General features: G+C 46.0%; 2 non-coding genes across 2 annotated transcripts; both read left to right on the forward strand.

Moving 5' to 3' along the window:
- The first annotated feature begins 3203 nt into the window (after positions 1-3203).
- Positions 3204-3293, forward strand: TRNAY-GUA (transfer RNA tyrosine (anticodon GUA)). The gene is given in 2 exon segments: positions 3204-3240; positions 3258-3293. It is a non-coding gene; the product is annotated as a tRNA-Tyr (tRNA).
- An 810-nt stretch (positions 3294-4103) lies between these two features.
- TRNAY-GUA (transfer RNA tyrosine (anticodon GUA)) lies at positions 4104-4192 on the forward strand. Its single transcript is given in 2 exon segments — positions 4104-4140; positions 4157-4192. It is a non-coding gene; the product is annotated as a tRNA-Tyr (tRNA).
- Positions 4193-15399: the final 11207 nt, after the last annotated feature.

Here is a 15399-nt window from a genome sequence, read left to right on the forward strand (position 1 = left end):
CATATTATTGTGAATGAGGAGGGGAGTTGGAAGTGGAGATCCAAAGTCCATTTGTAGTCCACTGGACATCCCTTCCAGAAGGGTCTCAGGGAGGAGATGAGCCAGTCAGGGTGTGATGTAGCAACAATGAAACATAGAATTTTCCTCTACTTCCTAAATGCTTCCTCCCCACTATCATGATATCAAGTCTACCTTACAGATCTGGCTAGACCAGAGGATATACACTGGTACAGATAGGACCCAGAAACACAGGGAATTCAGGGCAGATGATCTCTTCAGGACCAGTGGTGTGAGGGGTGATACTGGGAGTTTAGATGGAGGGTGGCTTGGAAAGGGGGAACTGATTATTAGGACCGACATGTGACCTCCTCCATGGGGCATGGACAACAGAGAAGTGGGTGAAGGGAGACATTGGACAGGGCAAGATATGACAAAATAATAATTTATAAATTATCAAGGGTTCATGAGGGAGTAGGGAGCGAGGAGGGAGGGGAAAATGAGGAGCTGATCCCAGAGGCTAAGGTGGAGAGCAAATGTTTTGAGAATGATGAGGGCAATGAAAATATAAATGTGCTTTACACAATTGATGTATGTATGGATTGTGATAAGAGCTGTATGAACCCCTAATAAAATGATTAAACAAACAAATGAAAAGTTTCCATGTGTGCATAAATAAACGTGGTGAAGAAGGTTGATGGTGCCTGGCTATTGAGAGATATAGTGTCTGGGGACTTAAAGGCTTGAAAGTAAACAAGCGGCCCTCTAGCCCAGAAGCAACAAAGCCCACATGGAAGCAGCACACCAATATGTGTGATCATGAAGTGCCGAGGGGACCAGGTTTCAGGCAACAAAGGCAGGGGGGAAAATCATATCATCGTGAATGAGGGGACTGTGTGATGGGAACACAATGCCCACCTGTAGGCAACTGGACATCCCTTGCAGAGGGGTTGTGGGGAGGAGATGAGTCACTCAGGGTTCAGTGTAGCGATAATGAAACTCCTAACCTTCCTCTAGTTCTTAAACGCTTCCACCCCTCCAACTGTCATGATCCCAATTCTACCTTGCAAACCTGGTTAGACCAGGTACAGTTGGAATCTGGAAACACAGGGAATCTAGGACACATGAACCTGTCAGGACCTAAGGTGAGAGTGGCGATACGGGGAGGGAAGGGGGTGTAGTAAGGCAGGCAGAACCCATCTTGGGGATCTGCATATAACTTCCTGACTGGGGGATGGGCAACAGGAAAGTTAGTGAAGGGAGACCAGCCAGTATAAAATAAGATAAAATAATAATTTATAAATTATAAAGGGTTCATGAGGGAGGAGGCAGCGGGGAGGGAGGGGGAGCCAAAAAAGAAAAATGAGCTAATTCCAGGAACCCAAGTGGAAGGCGAATTTTGAGAATGATGAGGCAATGAATGTATAAGGGTGATTTATCCAATTGATGTATGTATGGATTGTAATAAGAGTTGTATGAGCCCAAATAAAATTATTTACAAAAATGATAATAATAAAGCTATGTTGAAACTATACTGTAGTATAGTGTGTTTCCATTGCTCAGAAATGGAATAAACGGATTATCAAAATAACGAAATGAAAGATGGCAACTGATAGAAACGTTGAATAACATTGTAGGTAGCCACTTTTTAATGGAGAAAGAAACATTTATAATTGGTCACCGGTGGGGAAACCCCGGACAACAACTACATTTAATGTCTATGAAGCAAACATTCGCCCTAATTGCCATGTATAAATTCTATTTTAGGATAATCAGACTTCAGTTGCTGGGTAAACCCTCTCTGAAGAAGTATCTTCAAAACATGACAGAAATATGAAATGAGAAATAACTTAGCAAGTCCTACAAGTATATTCAATTTGTGATATAGTGGATGAAACAATAGTCACGTAATGTTAGGGATTTTACCATGACTAGATCAAACTGCCCCATACGAACCCACTGATTAAGAGTAATATCAAAGACTAGACTATGGTGTGCCTCCTGAGTGGATACATAAAATATAACGTGCAGAAGACCACTTTATAGAGTATTTTCGTGAAATTCTACACTCACGGTAAATACAGGAATTTCTTCAAAGGTGTATTCTAAACAAGTGAAAAGCATGTGGGAACTAAAACAGTTGGGTCACTGTATTGAAAGAAATATTCCCAGGTGTTCCTGTTATGGGCCCTTTGATAGCTCAGCTGGTAGAGCGGAGGACTGTAGATGGGGTACCTTTAGCCATCTTTAGGTTGCAGCTTCCATTCCAGCCCGAAGGACATGCTTCATAATTTTGTGCAAACCTACCTGCACACTACTTAATCCGCTACTCCCCGAGTCAGTTAGAGTCTCGTAAACTAACAAGGGGCAGTTCTAACCTCCCATGTGGGTCTCGACTTAATGAGCAAGGATGGGTTTGGATTTGTCTTTATTGATATTCTGGAATAGCTCATACAGCACTGTATCCTCCCATGAGCAGCCGCCGAATCAAATAATCTAGATGGACAAACCAGCTATCAAAGGGGTACGTTTGAAAGTAGACCTGCATACCGGTCAGGGAAACTCATGGCATCCTTCCAGGAAGCGGTGTTTGCTCTCCTACCCACATCTCTCCCCCCCTCCTCTAGCCTCTGGGTGCCTGCCTCTTGCTACAGAAAAGGTTCTTTCCATGGAAGCCGGCGCAACAACTACCGGAGAAAGACCATTTCTAGGACAGGATTTTGAATTCACAGGTAGCTAAACGAGGGAGGCCAGCCGCCGGAGGTGGGTCCCGGTTTCCATTCCCCATTGGGGACTACTGAGCCCACTGGGCTAGAGAGGGAGGAGCCAGGCCCAGCCTCTGGAGAAGCAACCATCAGAGAGCTGTGCAGGTTTGGGGGCGTCCCCGGGTCCATTCGTTCTTGCCTTCATCACCCCTGCCCACACCCCGCCCCACTACTTGCCAGAACGCTCCCAGCCGCTTTCCAAGCCTGGAGGACGGTGTTTCTTGTGAGCGAGGACGGGTAGAAGTGGCAACGGTGAGGGTCCGAGGGAAGAACCCCAGAGATCTTTGCAGTCGCCATCCTGGCTGTGAGCAAACGCCAGCGGAAACCCAAGGCAGGCTATCAGGCAGGAGACTCGCGCAATTGCAAGTGCAGAAAGCTGTGGAGTGACTTGGCCTTCGACCTATCTTGAAATAGATATCCCCAGCTTACCCCAAAGTGCACCCTTCGATAGCTCAGCTGGTAGAGCGGAGGACTGTAGACAAACTGTTAGTAGACATCCTTAGGTCGCTGGTTCGACTCCGGCTCGAAGGAGTTGCTATGCACATTCTTTTGGGTGGGCTGCATATTTCAGTCAGGCCTTGGTGCAAGTCCACTCTCATCTAGCTACCTTACTTCAAAGTAGAGTCGGTCAGTCCGGATTTACCTGACCACCAACATCCCTGCCGCCGTTGCCAGGAAATACATCTAGTCTTCCTTCAGATCTGCCTCTCGGAGAAGCCCCAAGTCTGCTGAGTCTGCACCCCCACTGAGGCCCGCGGGGGGGGGGGGGCCGAGGACAACACCTTGACAGTCACCGAGGAGCTTGAATGGTTCCCCCAAGTTCTTGTCACTGACAGGGTGCAGTTGTTGTCTGGTAGACCTCCCCTCACAGTTGTCTGGGGACCCCGTCAGCTGCCCTACAACGTGGGGATTTTTCCTGACGGAGCGACGTCGCCTAATGTTGGGAAGGTAGTGTTTGGGGCGAGGGAGGGGTCTGTCTACAGGACCCGGCAATTGGCTGGCGTCTGTCAGATGGCGGTTTCGTTTGGTTTGCTTCTGCCCTTGCCTGTAACACACCTTCTACACTCATCTTGCCACTCGTCCGCCTCATTTTGACCGTCCTGGGGCTGCCATGCAACAAGTACTGGTGGGGGTGAGGTGGGTGCGGCCACAGGGAAGCGCCCTAAGCCCTGTTGCAAATGGCTTCACCAGTAACCGCGAGCACCCAACCCCAGGGCCACCGAGCCGTCTGTCCAGAGGTGGGCTGCAGCCAATCGGAGACATCAACGGGATCGAAATGTTCACTTGACCTCCACTACCACCTGTCTTGAGAGACACCTCCACTAAGGGAGAAACAGGCGTCCTTCGATAGCTCAGCTGGTAGAGCGGAGGACTGTAGGCTACACAAGATGGACATCCTTAGGTCGCTGGTTCGATTCCGGCTCGAAGGAGTTGTGCTCTTTTACACCTTTGCACACACCGTCATGCTGCTGTCTGCCTTCCAGGAAAAGAGAGCTGTGTTGTTGACCTCAGGAAACACCTGTTCTTGCTCTGCAAACCTATCATCCAACAACCAATGACTTTCTGCTGTGATTCTCAGAGCAGCTCACCAAACTGGCCACCTGCACTTTAGCCACAAACTCTTGTACAGCCACGTGGGCAAACTAGCTACTTAAGGCATAATTCCGGCACCTGGAAGGCATACTGGTCGGTATGGCACCCTTAGCCAAACCATTTCTCTCTCCTCCTTCTCCCTCTACAGCTTTCTGGATCTCTACCCCTCTCCTGCCCTCCCAATCTCTTTCTCTCCTCTCCTTTCCACCCTCTATATCTGTCTCCCTGTCTCTTATGTCTATGCTTTCATATGTGTCTTTTGCTTTCTTTCTTTTTGGTAAGTATCTCGTATGCCTACCTGGCACTGACAAATAACCATTGCCCTACTAACCGCAAGTATGGTGGTTCAAACCCACCAACCATATAGTGGAAGACAGATGAGGCTGTCGACCTGGAAAGTTTTACCATTTGGGAAACCTTGTATTTAGGGTCACTAGACATTGGAATAGACTTGATGATAGGAGACTCGTTTAGTTTTTCTTTCTCTGTCTCCCATCCTCTTACCCTCTGTCCCTCCCATGCTAATATATGTCTATCAACACCCAGAAAACTGCCATCATCCCTAGGGTTCACCTACTCAGCCACAGATCTATCACCTACACTGAGAACCTCCAGCTGTCTGCCAATTCCACACCTGCACTACAACTTTCGTCAGGAGGGTTATCAGCTGGCCTTGATGGTCTTGCAAAGGACACCCAATGCCTCACTCAAGTTGCCTGTCAGCGTGAAGGTGCAGGTATAGACTCCCCTCAGAGGTGCCTGTGCTGGGGAGTTGTGTCTTTTGTTGGAAGAACAATGATTTCTCAGGGGCAAAGCAGCAGAAATGATTGTCCCTTAACTCCCGGTGGTGAGTGCTACCAGAGAGGGAGAGGAGGAGAATGGAGGATTGCAAATGTGTGGACAGAGGTGCTCCAAGTGTTAGGGGTTATGAATAGGTGGGGGGTTGTCCAAGGTTTGGGTGCCATTGAAGTATGGCATATGTGCCAGCTTCCATGTGGCATAGGGCACACAGCGTCTTTCTTTACCTGCTTAATCATTCCAGCTGTCTGCTCCCCTAAAAAAATTAAGTCCTGGAAACTCAAAGGGCAATTCTACTGTATCTGATGCGTTCTCCATTAGTCAACACTGATGGCAGTGAGTTTCTTAATGCAAAGGTCCCTAGAAGAACCCCTGCTTGTGGTATCTGATACATGCTGGACAGCTGACCACAAGATGTATGGTTCTTCCCCACTATCCTCTTACAGGGGAAAGGTGAGGCTTTCTGATCTGATGAAGATTACATCCTCAGGAACTCTACATGGGACCACTCGGTTTAAGTCGACTTGATAGAGTGGCTGTTTTATTTCAGGGCTAAGTGGCTCAGCTGCTAACCGAAAGGTGTGATGTTGGAACTAACCGGCCTATTACTTGCTTCCGCAAATTCCACCGTCTTGGAAATCCTATGGGGCAGTTCTACTCTTTCCTACAGGGTCACTGTGATCAGAGTTGTCTGGACCACTCGGATTTGGTTGGCAGCTGCTCATCTAGTGGCCAATCTTTCCTTTTCCCCATAGTCCCTCTTGCGCACCCTCCCACCTCTCTAGGGGTACATCTAAAAGGCCCCGGGGAAGAACATTAAAATTCTGGGGATGGGTGCTTTGTTGTGTGGACTTTTTTAAAAATCATTTTATTAGGGGCTCATACAACTCTTATCACAATCTATACATACATCAGTTGTGTAAAGAACATTTGTACACTCATTGCCCTCATCATTCTCAAAACATTTGCTCTTCACCCAAGCTCCTGGCATCAGGTCCTCATTTCCTCCCGCTACCTCCTCCCTCATGAACCCTTGATAATTTAAAAATTATTATTTTGTCATATCTTGCTCTGTCCCACATCTCCTTCCCCCACTTTTCTGTTGTATGTCCCCTAGAGAGGAGGTCACTTGTTGATCCTTGAAATAGGTTGCCCTTTCCAACCCACCCTCCCTGTCCCCTCCCAGTATCATCACTCACACCACTGGTCCTGAGGGAATCATCTGCCCTGGCTTCCCTGTGTTTCCAGTTCCCATCTGCATCAGTGTACATCCTCTGGTCTAGTCAGACTTGCAAGGTAGAATTTGGATCACGACAGTGGGATGGGGGATGGGGGAGAAGAAGCATTTAGGAACTAGAGGAAAGTTGTATTTTTCATCATTGCTACATCGCACCCTGACTGTCTCATCTCCTCCCCAAGCCTTTCTGTAAGGGGTTGTCCAGTGGCCTACAAATGGGCTTTGGGTCTCAACTCCGCACTCCCCTGCTCATTCACTGTGGTAAGGTTTTTGGTTCTGATGATGTCTGATACTTGATTCCTTGACACTTTGTGATCGCACAGGCTGCTGTGCTTCCTCCACGTAGGCTTTGATGCTTCTGAGGTAGATAGCTGCTTATTTAACTTGAAGCTTTTAAGACCCCAGATGCTATATCTTTTGATAGCCGGGCACCATGAGCTTTCTCTGCCACATTTGCTTATGCACCCATTTGTCTTCAGCGGTTGTATGAGGGAGGTGAGCACAAAATGATATGATCTTTCTGTTCTTTGATGCCTGATAACTGATCCCTTCAGCGCCTCGTGGTCACACAGGCTGGTGTGCTTCTTACATGTGGGCTTTATTGCTTCTGAGCCAGATGGCCGCTTGTTTACCTTCAAGCCTTTAAGACCCCAGGCACGATCTCTATTGATAGCCGGGCACCATCAGCTTTCTTCACCACATTTAGTTGTTCACCCACTTTGTCTTCAGTGGTTGTGCCAGGAAGGTGAGCATCATAGAATGCCAATTTAATAGAAGAAGGTATTCTTGCATTGAGGGAGTACTTGTGTGGATGTCCAATGTCCCTCTGCTACCTTAATACTAACTTTATAAATATATGCATATAGATCTATTTTCCCACCCTTGTGTATAAATATATTTGCATATGTACATGTCTTTATCTAGACCTCTATAAATGTCTTCTGCCTCCCAGATCTTTCCTCTATTTCCTTTGACTTCCCTTCTGTCCTACCTTCATGCTCAGTCCCCACCAGGGTTTCAGCCATTCCTCTTAGTTATATTACCCTTGATCATGCCCAACCAGGTCTCCCACACCCTCCTCACCACCGATTTGGATCACTTGTTGTTCCCTTGTCCCTGGGTTTATTAACATCACTCCCTCCCCTTCCCACCTCTCCGTCTCCCATGTCCCCATGGAACTATCTTTCCCATTGTTTTCTCCTCCAATTGTTTATCCAGCCTATCTTATTTAGACAGACCTGCAGAGATAATAACATGCACAAAACAAGACAGAGCATAACCAAGCAACAATATACAACAAATCAATGACAAAAAACAAAACACAACAAGAAAGAAAAGCTTGGAGTTAGTTCAAGGATTGTTGGCCTTTAGGAGTGTTTTCTAGTCCAGTCTGTTGGGGCACCACACCCTGGCCCCAAAGTTCACCTTCAGCATTCCCTGGGGACCTCACTGCTCCATTCCCTTGCTGTTCTGTTGCACCCCCTTAATGTTTTGCCTCGGTGTGGCGAGATCTGATCGGGTTCAGTTCCCTCACTGTGTCTCCGATGGTGTCGCCTGTAGGGCTATGGGTCAGTGAGGGATGTCATGTCTCATAGTGGGGCTGGCCATGTGGTCCTCTCTGTTGGCTGGCTGTTCTAATTGGGAACATCAACCTCCTGGCCTGGTGGGCCATGATGTGCTCTACTCTCTCCTCCTCCCCCTTCATCTGCTTCCCTGTGCTCCTATCAGATATGTCCCTCTTCCGGAGCTGTAGATCCAGTGCCGTCCTTTGAAATAAATTCTACTGAGGGGAGGGGCAGATGTCCCCTTAGTAGTTGGGGTTGCGTCCGGCCCCCCCAGACCTCTCCACTGGTTACCTACTCCACACTGGTATGTTGCATTCACATCTTGGAGCATTGGGTTGAAGTCTGGTCCCTCTTACCCTGTGGAGACACAAACAATTCCCTCCCCTTGGGTGGGTTAGTGCCCTATGCCTCCGCTACCCTTTTCTTTATTATTATTTTTTCCTTCTCCACCTCCTTTTTAGTTGTCTACCATGTGTATCCCTGTATTTGGTCTGGTCCCTGCCATATTACCTGGTCCTCACCCCAGGAATATTTGTATATTGTAGCTTTTTCCCTATGGCCCATTTGCCTTTTTTTTTTTAAAGCTTACCTCATCACCCTTTCAAGTCTTTCTATATTTAAGTCAATGCTATCTTGAGGTCTGTTTTCTCTTTTTTGTCCTGTGGGTGAGGTTGTTCTATGTGGTGGTCTCTTATTTATGCTTGGTGAGTGGTGTTCTTCTGCCCATACTGGGTCGGCAAGGATCTTTTGTAGGGCTGGGTTTCTTCTAACGTAGTCTTTGAGTTTTTCCTTGTCTGGGAAGACTCTTACTTCTCTATCTATCTTGATCAATAATTTGGCTGGGTAGAGTATTCTCGGGTTTGCATTGTTTTCCTTCAATTTTTTTGAATATGTTACTCCACTCTCTCCTCTTCTTCATAGTTTCTGCTGATACGTCTGAGCATATTCTTATTTGGGAGCCTTCCGGCAACATGGCAATGGAGTAATACTTACCAGAGGGACTTCACAGAATTCAGCACAGGAGTGTTGCTTAGAGGGAAATTCCACACTGCTGGAATGCAGGAGGAGCATCATAAAGATAAGTAGGCACAGACCCACGGGTTGTTGAGGGGCTGGGGGCTTTTGGCTTACCTCAGTGGAGGCCGGCTGGGGCTTGACCTTGGTCCCGCCACTGCCTCTGCCTGACCCAGGACCATTTGGAACCTGTAGGGTGGCTTGGTCTAAACACAGCCACAGTTTGCCACCACCCACCTCGGGGCAGAGACTAGACACTTGCTTCTCTCTGTGCCCCGCTTCAGTCTTAGAGGGTTATACAGGGGCCTTTTCTCAACATAGCCACAGCTTGTTGCTGCCGCCTCGGAGCACGGACTAAACCCTTGCAGCTCCACTGGCAGTGATGTGACTCAGCTACATTCTTGCTTTGTTTCCATCTTTTCACTATATCCCCCTTCCCCCACCCCCAAAGGCTTTTAAATTTTTTTCCCTCCTCTTTGCCTCTTTCTTGGTCTCTCACACTCTACTGCTAACCTCCAGACCACTCCCCTTAGCCTAGGACATTTATGCCTGTGCCACACCCAGCCAGGTGAGCTCCACACTGTACAGCTAGTGAGGCTGGGGAAAGCCCTGTTGACCCCCACCAGGGGATACTCTGCTCAACTTCTTTTTTTTTTTTTTAAACGTTTTATTAGGGGCTCATACAACTCTTATCACAGTCCATACATATACATACATCAATTGTATAAAGCACATCTGTACATTCTTTGCCCTAATCATTTTCTTTTCTTTCTTTCTTTTCCCTTTTCTTTTTTTATATTTTATTAGGGAGTCATACAACTCTTATCACAATCCATACATATACATACATCAATTGTATAAAGCACACCCATACATTCCCCGCCCCAATCATTCTCAAAGCATTTGCTCTCCACTTAAGCCCTTTGCATCAGGTCCTCTTTTTTTCCCCTCCCTCCCCGATCCCCCCTCCCTCATGTGCCCTTTGTAATTTATACATCGTTATTTTGTCATAACTTGCTCTATCCGGAGTCTCCCTTCCCCCCCTTCTCTGCCGTCCCTCTCCCAGGGAGGAGGTTGCATGTGGATCCCTGTAATCAGTTCCCCCTTTCCAACCCACTCACCCTACACTCTCCCAGCATCGCCCTTCACACCCTTGGTCCTGAATGTATCATCCACCCTGGATTCCCTGTGCCTCCAGCCCTCATATGTACCAGTGTACAACCTCTGCCCTATCCAGCCCTGCAAGGTAGAATTCGGATCATGGTAGTTGGGGGGAGGAAGCATCCAGGATCTGGGGGAAAGCTGTGCTCTTCGTCGATACTACCTCACACCCTAATTAACCCATCTCCTCTCCTAAACCCCTCTATGAGGGGATCTCCAGTGGCCGACACTTGGGCCTTGGGTCTCCACTCTGCACTTCCCCCTTCATTCAATGTGGTATATATATAAATATATATATATACACACACACACATATTCTTTTTTTTTTTTTTGCATGATGCCTTATACCTGGTCCCTTGGGCACCTCGTGATCGCACTGGCTGGTGTGCTTCTTCCATGTGGATTTTTTGCTTCTGAGCTAGATGGCCGCTTGTTTATCTTCAAGCCTTTAAGACCCCAGACACTATCTCTTTTGATAGCCGGGCACCATCAGCTTTCTTCGCCACATTTTCTTATGCACCCATTTGTCTTCAGCGATCCTATCATGGAGGTGTGCAGCCAATGATATGATGATTTTTTGTTCTTTGATGCCTGATAACTGATCCCTTTGGTATCACTCGCTCACTCAGGCTGGTGTGTTCTTCCATGTGGGCTTTGTTGCTTCTGAGCTAGATGGCCGCTTGTTTATCTTCAAGCCTTTAAGACCCCAGTCACTATCTCTTTTGATAGCCGGGCACCATCAGCTTTCTTCACCACATTTACTTGTTCACCCACTTTGGCTTCAGCAGTTGTGTCGGGAGAGTGAGCATCATAGAGTACCAATTTAATAAACCAAAGTATTCATGCATTGAGGGAGTGCTTGAGTAGAGGCCCAAGGTCCTTCCGCCACCTTAATATTAAACCTATAAATGTAGACAATTAGATCTATTTCCCCATCCTCATATATATGTTTGCATGTACACATCTTTGTCTAGACCTCCATAAATGTCCCTTGACTCCCAGCTCCTTCCTCCCTGTCCCTTGACTTTCCTCCTGCCCCACCACCATGCTTCGTCCCCACCTGGGCTACAGCTATACCTCTTCTCTACGCAACCTTACCCTTGATCATTCCCCATCAGGCCTGTCACTCCCCCCTCATTACCATTTTGGGTCCCATGTTGTTCCCTTGTCCCTGTGTTTATTAACACCACTTCCTTACCCTCCTCCCCCCCCCCCCACCCGGATCTGTCTGTCCCCCCGGAACTGTCTGTCCTATTGTTTTTCCTCCAGATAGTTCATCCAGCCTGTCCTATTCAGACAGACCTGTGGAGACACTAACATGCACGAAAACAAGACAGAGGAAAACAAAGCAACAGTATACAACCAGACAATAAACAACAAAAACAAACCACTGACAAAGAACAAAACAAAACACTTCACAAAAGAAAGGCTTGTAGTTCGTTCAAGGATCGTTTGCTGGCCCTTAGGAGCGTTTTCCAGTCCAGTCTGTTGGGGCACCACGCCCTGGCCCCAAAGTCCACTTTCAGCATTCCCTGGGGACCTTGCCACTCCATTCCCTTGCTGTTCCACTGCACTCCCCCAGTGCTTTGCCTCGGTGTGGTGGGATCAGGTCAGGTGCAATTCCCACTCTGTGTCTCCGGTGCTGTCCCCTGTATCGCCCTTAGTCACTGAGGGGCATCATGTCTCATAGTGGGGCCAGCCATGTTGTTCTCTCTGTGGACTGGCTGCTCTACTCAGGAACATCATCCTCACGGCCTCATGTGCCAGGCTGTGTTCCACTGTCTCCTCCTGCCCCTTCATCTGCTCCCGTGTGCTCTGATCAGATATGTCCATCTCCCGGTCTGCTCAACTTCTTACTGGGTAATTCCTGCCTGTGTTCCTGGGGGCATAAGGCAGTTGGGCCAACACTCCTCAATGCTGCGGCAGGAACCTCTGCCCAACCTCCGCAACACCAAAGCAGGCAACCCTTCTGGGTCACTCCCCTGAGAGGGAAGCCACAGGAGGAGAAAGTGGTAGGTTAATTCAATAGTGAAATAAACTATAGACAGTTCAAAGAAGCACTCCTACAAGTCTCCCAGAGAGAGCCGGTGCTCTTTGAGTCCCTGGAAAATGGCACCTGGCTCATCTAAAACAACTCAACACAAACAGCCATTAGCCCCAATGATCTGAACGAAAAAATGGGAGAAACAAAATGCAATGCCAGAAGATGTCCTGAACATAATGACATGCACAGAGAAAGCAGACATTGAGCTGCCACAGAAAGACATTTTCAGAATGCTACTTGGCGTCATAGAGGATATGAGGGAAACAATACATAAAAAGGATGAAATGATAGAACAGGTAAAAGGCATAAACCAAAGGGAAATACAGGAGCTTAGGGAGGAGATAACAAAAACCAGTAGCAGACTCACGAACCTCGAGAAGCGACCGGAGGAAACAGAGAATCTTATCAGTGACTTGGAGGACAGCCAAGCAGAATAACAAATGCAAACAAAATCTAATAAGAGCATCAGAGAAACTGATGAAAACTTAAGAGCTATGTCTGATGCTATGAAGTGGAACAACATTAGAATTATTGGCTTACTGGAGGAATACACAACAAAGAAGTCATCTGCAACTATTGTGAGAAAATTCTTGGAGGAAAACTTCCCCAGCTTAGTGACTGAAAACCAGGCAACCATTGAGGAGGCTGAAAGAATAACAGCAAGACTAAATCCCAAGAAGAAGTCCTCAAGGCACATAATAAAGTATCCAACTTTGAGGAAAAGGAGAAAATCATGGGAACAGGTAGGGAAAACAAGGAATCACATATAAAGGGGTGGACGTTTTTGTAGTACCTTATTTATCACCTTCCAAACGTTCAGTTCACTACTAATGGTTTCCCCTCTGTGCCTCACCCTCACAGAACACACCCACCTACCAACTGCCTGTGCCCTTCCACCTTCTCCTGCAGTTGGAAGCCAGCAATGGGTGGCCTTAGAGAACGATTTCCATCTGTAAGTTCGGAGGTAACAGGCAGGTCTGATATACTTGCTTATTTTAATGCACTCCTTGTTTTATTATGACAAGAATTAATCTGACAAACGTGGCTCTGATGTTCTGAGTGAATACTATTGAAAATTTGTCCTATCATCAACTCCCATTACTTGTGTAAATAGTGTCCAGTCACTTCAGAGTTTAATCGATACAAGTCAACAGTTAATGTATTGTGGTTTGTAGTTTGCATAATTTCATTTTCCCATGTGTTTAAAATTTTATACCACTGGCTAAATTAATGACACAATCAATAGAATTACCTTATGCCCAGTGGTGCGATTCAAATAACTTAGCAAGGGGTTCAATATTCAATGACCGTTTTAAGTGTAGGAAAAAGATATACTGAAAGTTACTTTATTACTTCATAGTTAATACATAAATAAGAACAATAAAAGAGGCACACAAGATTATGTTATAAGAAACTAGATCATGCTGTTTGTATTTTTTTGTTCATATGAGGGAGTATCTCAGCGGTATTATGTCATTGGGGTCACCCTCTCTAAGTTCAGCTGTATGCCCTTCTGTTTCTCGGTATATGAAACCAAGGATTGATAAACTTATAGAGGCAGCAAGTAGAATAAGGGGTTTTGGTGGGGAGGTGGAATAAAGAGGAGATGATGCCAAGGAGTCCATGTACAAAAAGAATGTTTGGAAATGGATTGTGGTAGCAATCGTACATGCACTGAAAATGCATTGATGATTATTGGCAATTGGACATAAAGGTGGGAAAAAAAGAGGTACAAAGTTAGAAACTACAACTTGGTGACAGACACAGAGCTGGAGATCGATAACAATTCTGTCAAAATTTGGATTCTATCAAAATTCGTGATAGAATTTTGCAGGACCAAGGACTGTCATCGCAAATGCCTTTTTTTGAACAACACTTTGGACTTCTTCAGATAGAACACACAGAAATCAAATTGACTACCTCTGTGGGAAGAATTGATGGAGAAACTCAATATCAACATCTCCAAACAGGTGAGGGGCCGACTATGGAACAGATCATTAATGTTCATATATCAGTTTAAGTTTAAGTGAAAGAAAATCAAAACTAGTCCCTGTAAGCCAAAATATGATCTTGCATATATACCGCCTGAAGATTGGGAACATCTCACAAACAGATTTGCTGTATTGAACACAAATGGCAGAAGACTTGATCAGTTGTGGGATGCCATAAAGAACATCATTCATGAAGAAAGTAAGAGGCCATTGAAAAGGCAGGAAAGAAAGAAAATATCCAAGTGGATGTCAGAAGAGACTCTGAAACTTGCTCCTAATTGTAGAGTAGCTAAGACACATGGAAGAAATGAAGTCAAAGAGATTAACAGAAAATTTCAAAGGACTGCTAGAAAAGACAAAGTAAAGTAGTATAAGGAAAAAGTCAAAGACCTAGAATTAAAAAACTAAATGGAAAAACATGCTGAGCATACCTTAAACGGAAAGCACTCAAGAAAAAATTCAATCCCAAGTGGCAGAATTGCAATCTTGAAAGATTCTATAGGGACAGTATGGAACGACGCAGGAAACACCAAAAGAAGATGGAAACAAAGACCCACAACAGACAAACAAACAATATCATATCAGTGGGAGGGAGGGGGGAGGCAGAGTGGAGACCGAAAACCCACCAGTAGTCTATTGAACACCGCCTCTCAGAAGGGCCACAGGAAAAAGATGAATCAGGGTGCAGTATAGCATTGAGAAAACACACAAACCTCCTCTAGTTCTTGAATGTTTCCTCTCCCTCCCCACCACAATATCATGGCCCCAATTCTATCTTACAAATCTGGCTAAACCAGAACATGTGTATTGGTATAGACAAGAGCTCTAAACACAGGGATCCAGAACACATAAACCCTCAGAACCAATAAAAGGAACAGGTCACAAGGAGGGTAAGGAAAGGTAGGGGGAGTAAGAGGGAAGCAAGCACAATAATTGACATATGGACCCCCTCCCAGAGGGACAGACAGCAGAAAAGTGGATGAAAGGAGACAGCGGTCAGTGTAAGACAGGAAAAAAATTCTAACTTATCAAAAGGACATGGGGGAAGGAGGTTGGGAGAGGAAGGAAAAAATTAGGAGAATACCAAGGACTCAAGCAGAAATAAAATGTTTTGAAATAGATGATGACAACACAAGTATGAATGTGATTGACACCATGAATACATGTATAGATTGGCATAAGAGCCATAAGAACCCCAATAAAATAAAATTTTTAATAAAAGAAGATGGAAAGA

This window comes from Tenrec ecaudatus, chromosome 14 (genome assembly GCF_050624435.1).
Source record: "Tenrec ecaudatus isolate mTenEca1 chromosome 14, mTenEca1.hap1, whole genome shotgun sequence".
NCBI lineage: Eukaryota > Metazoa > Chordata > Mammalia > Afrosoricida > Tenrecidae > Tenrec > Tenrec ecaudatus.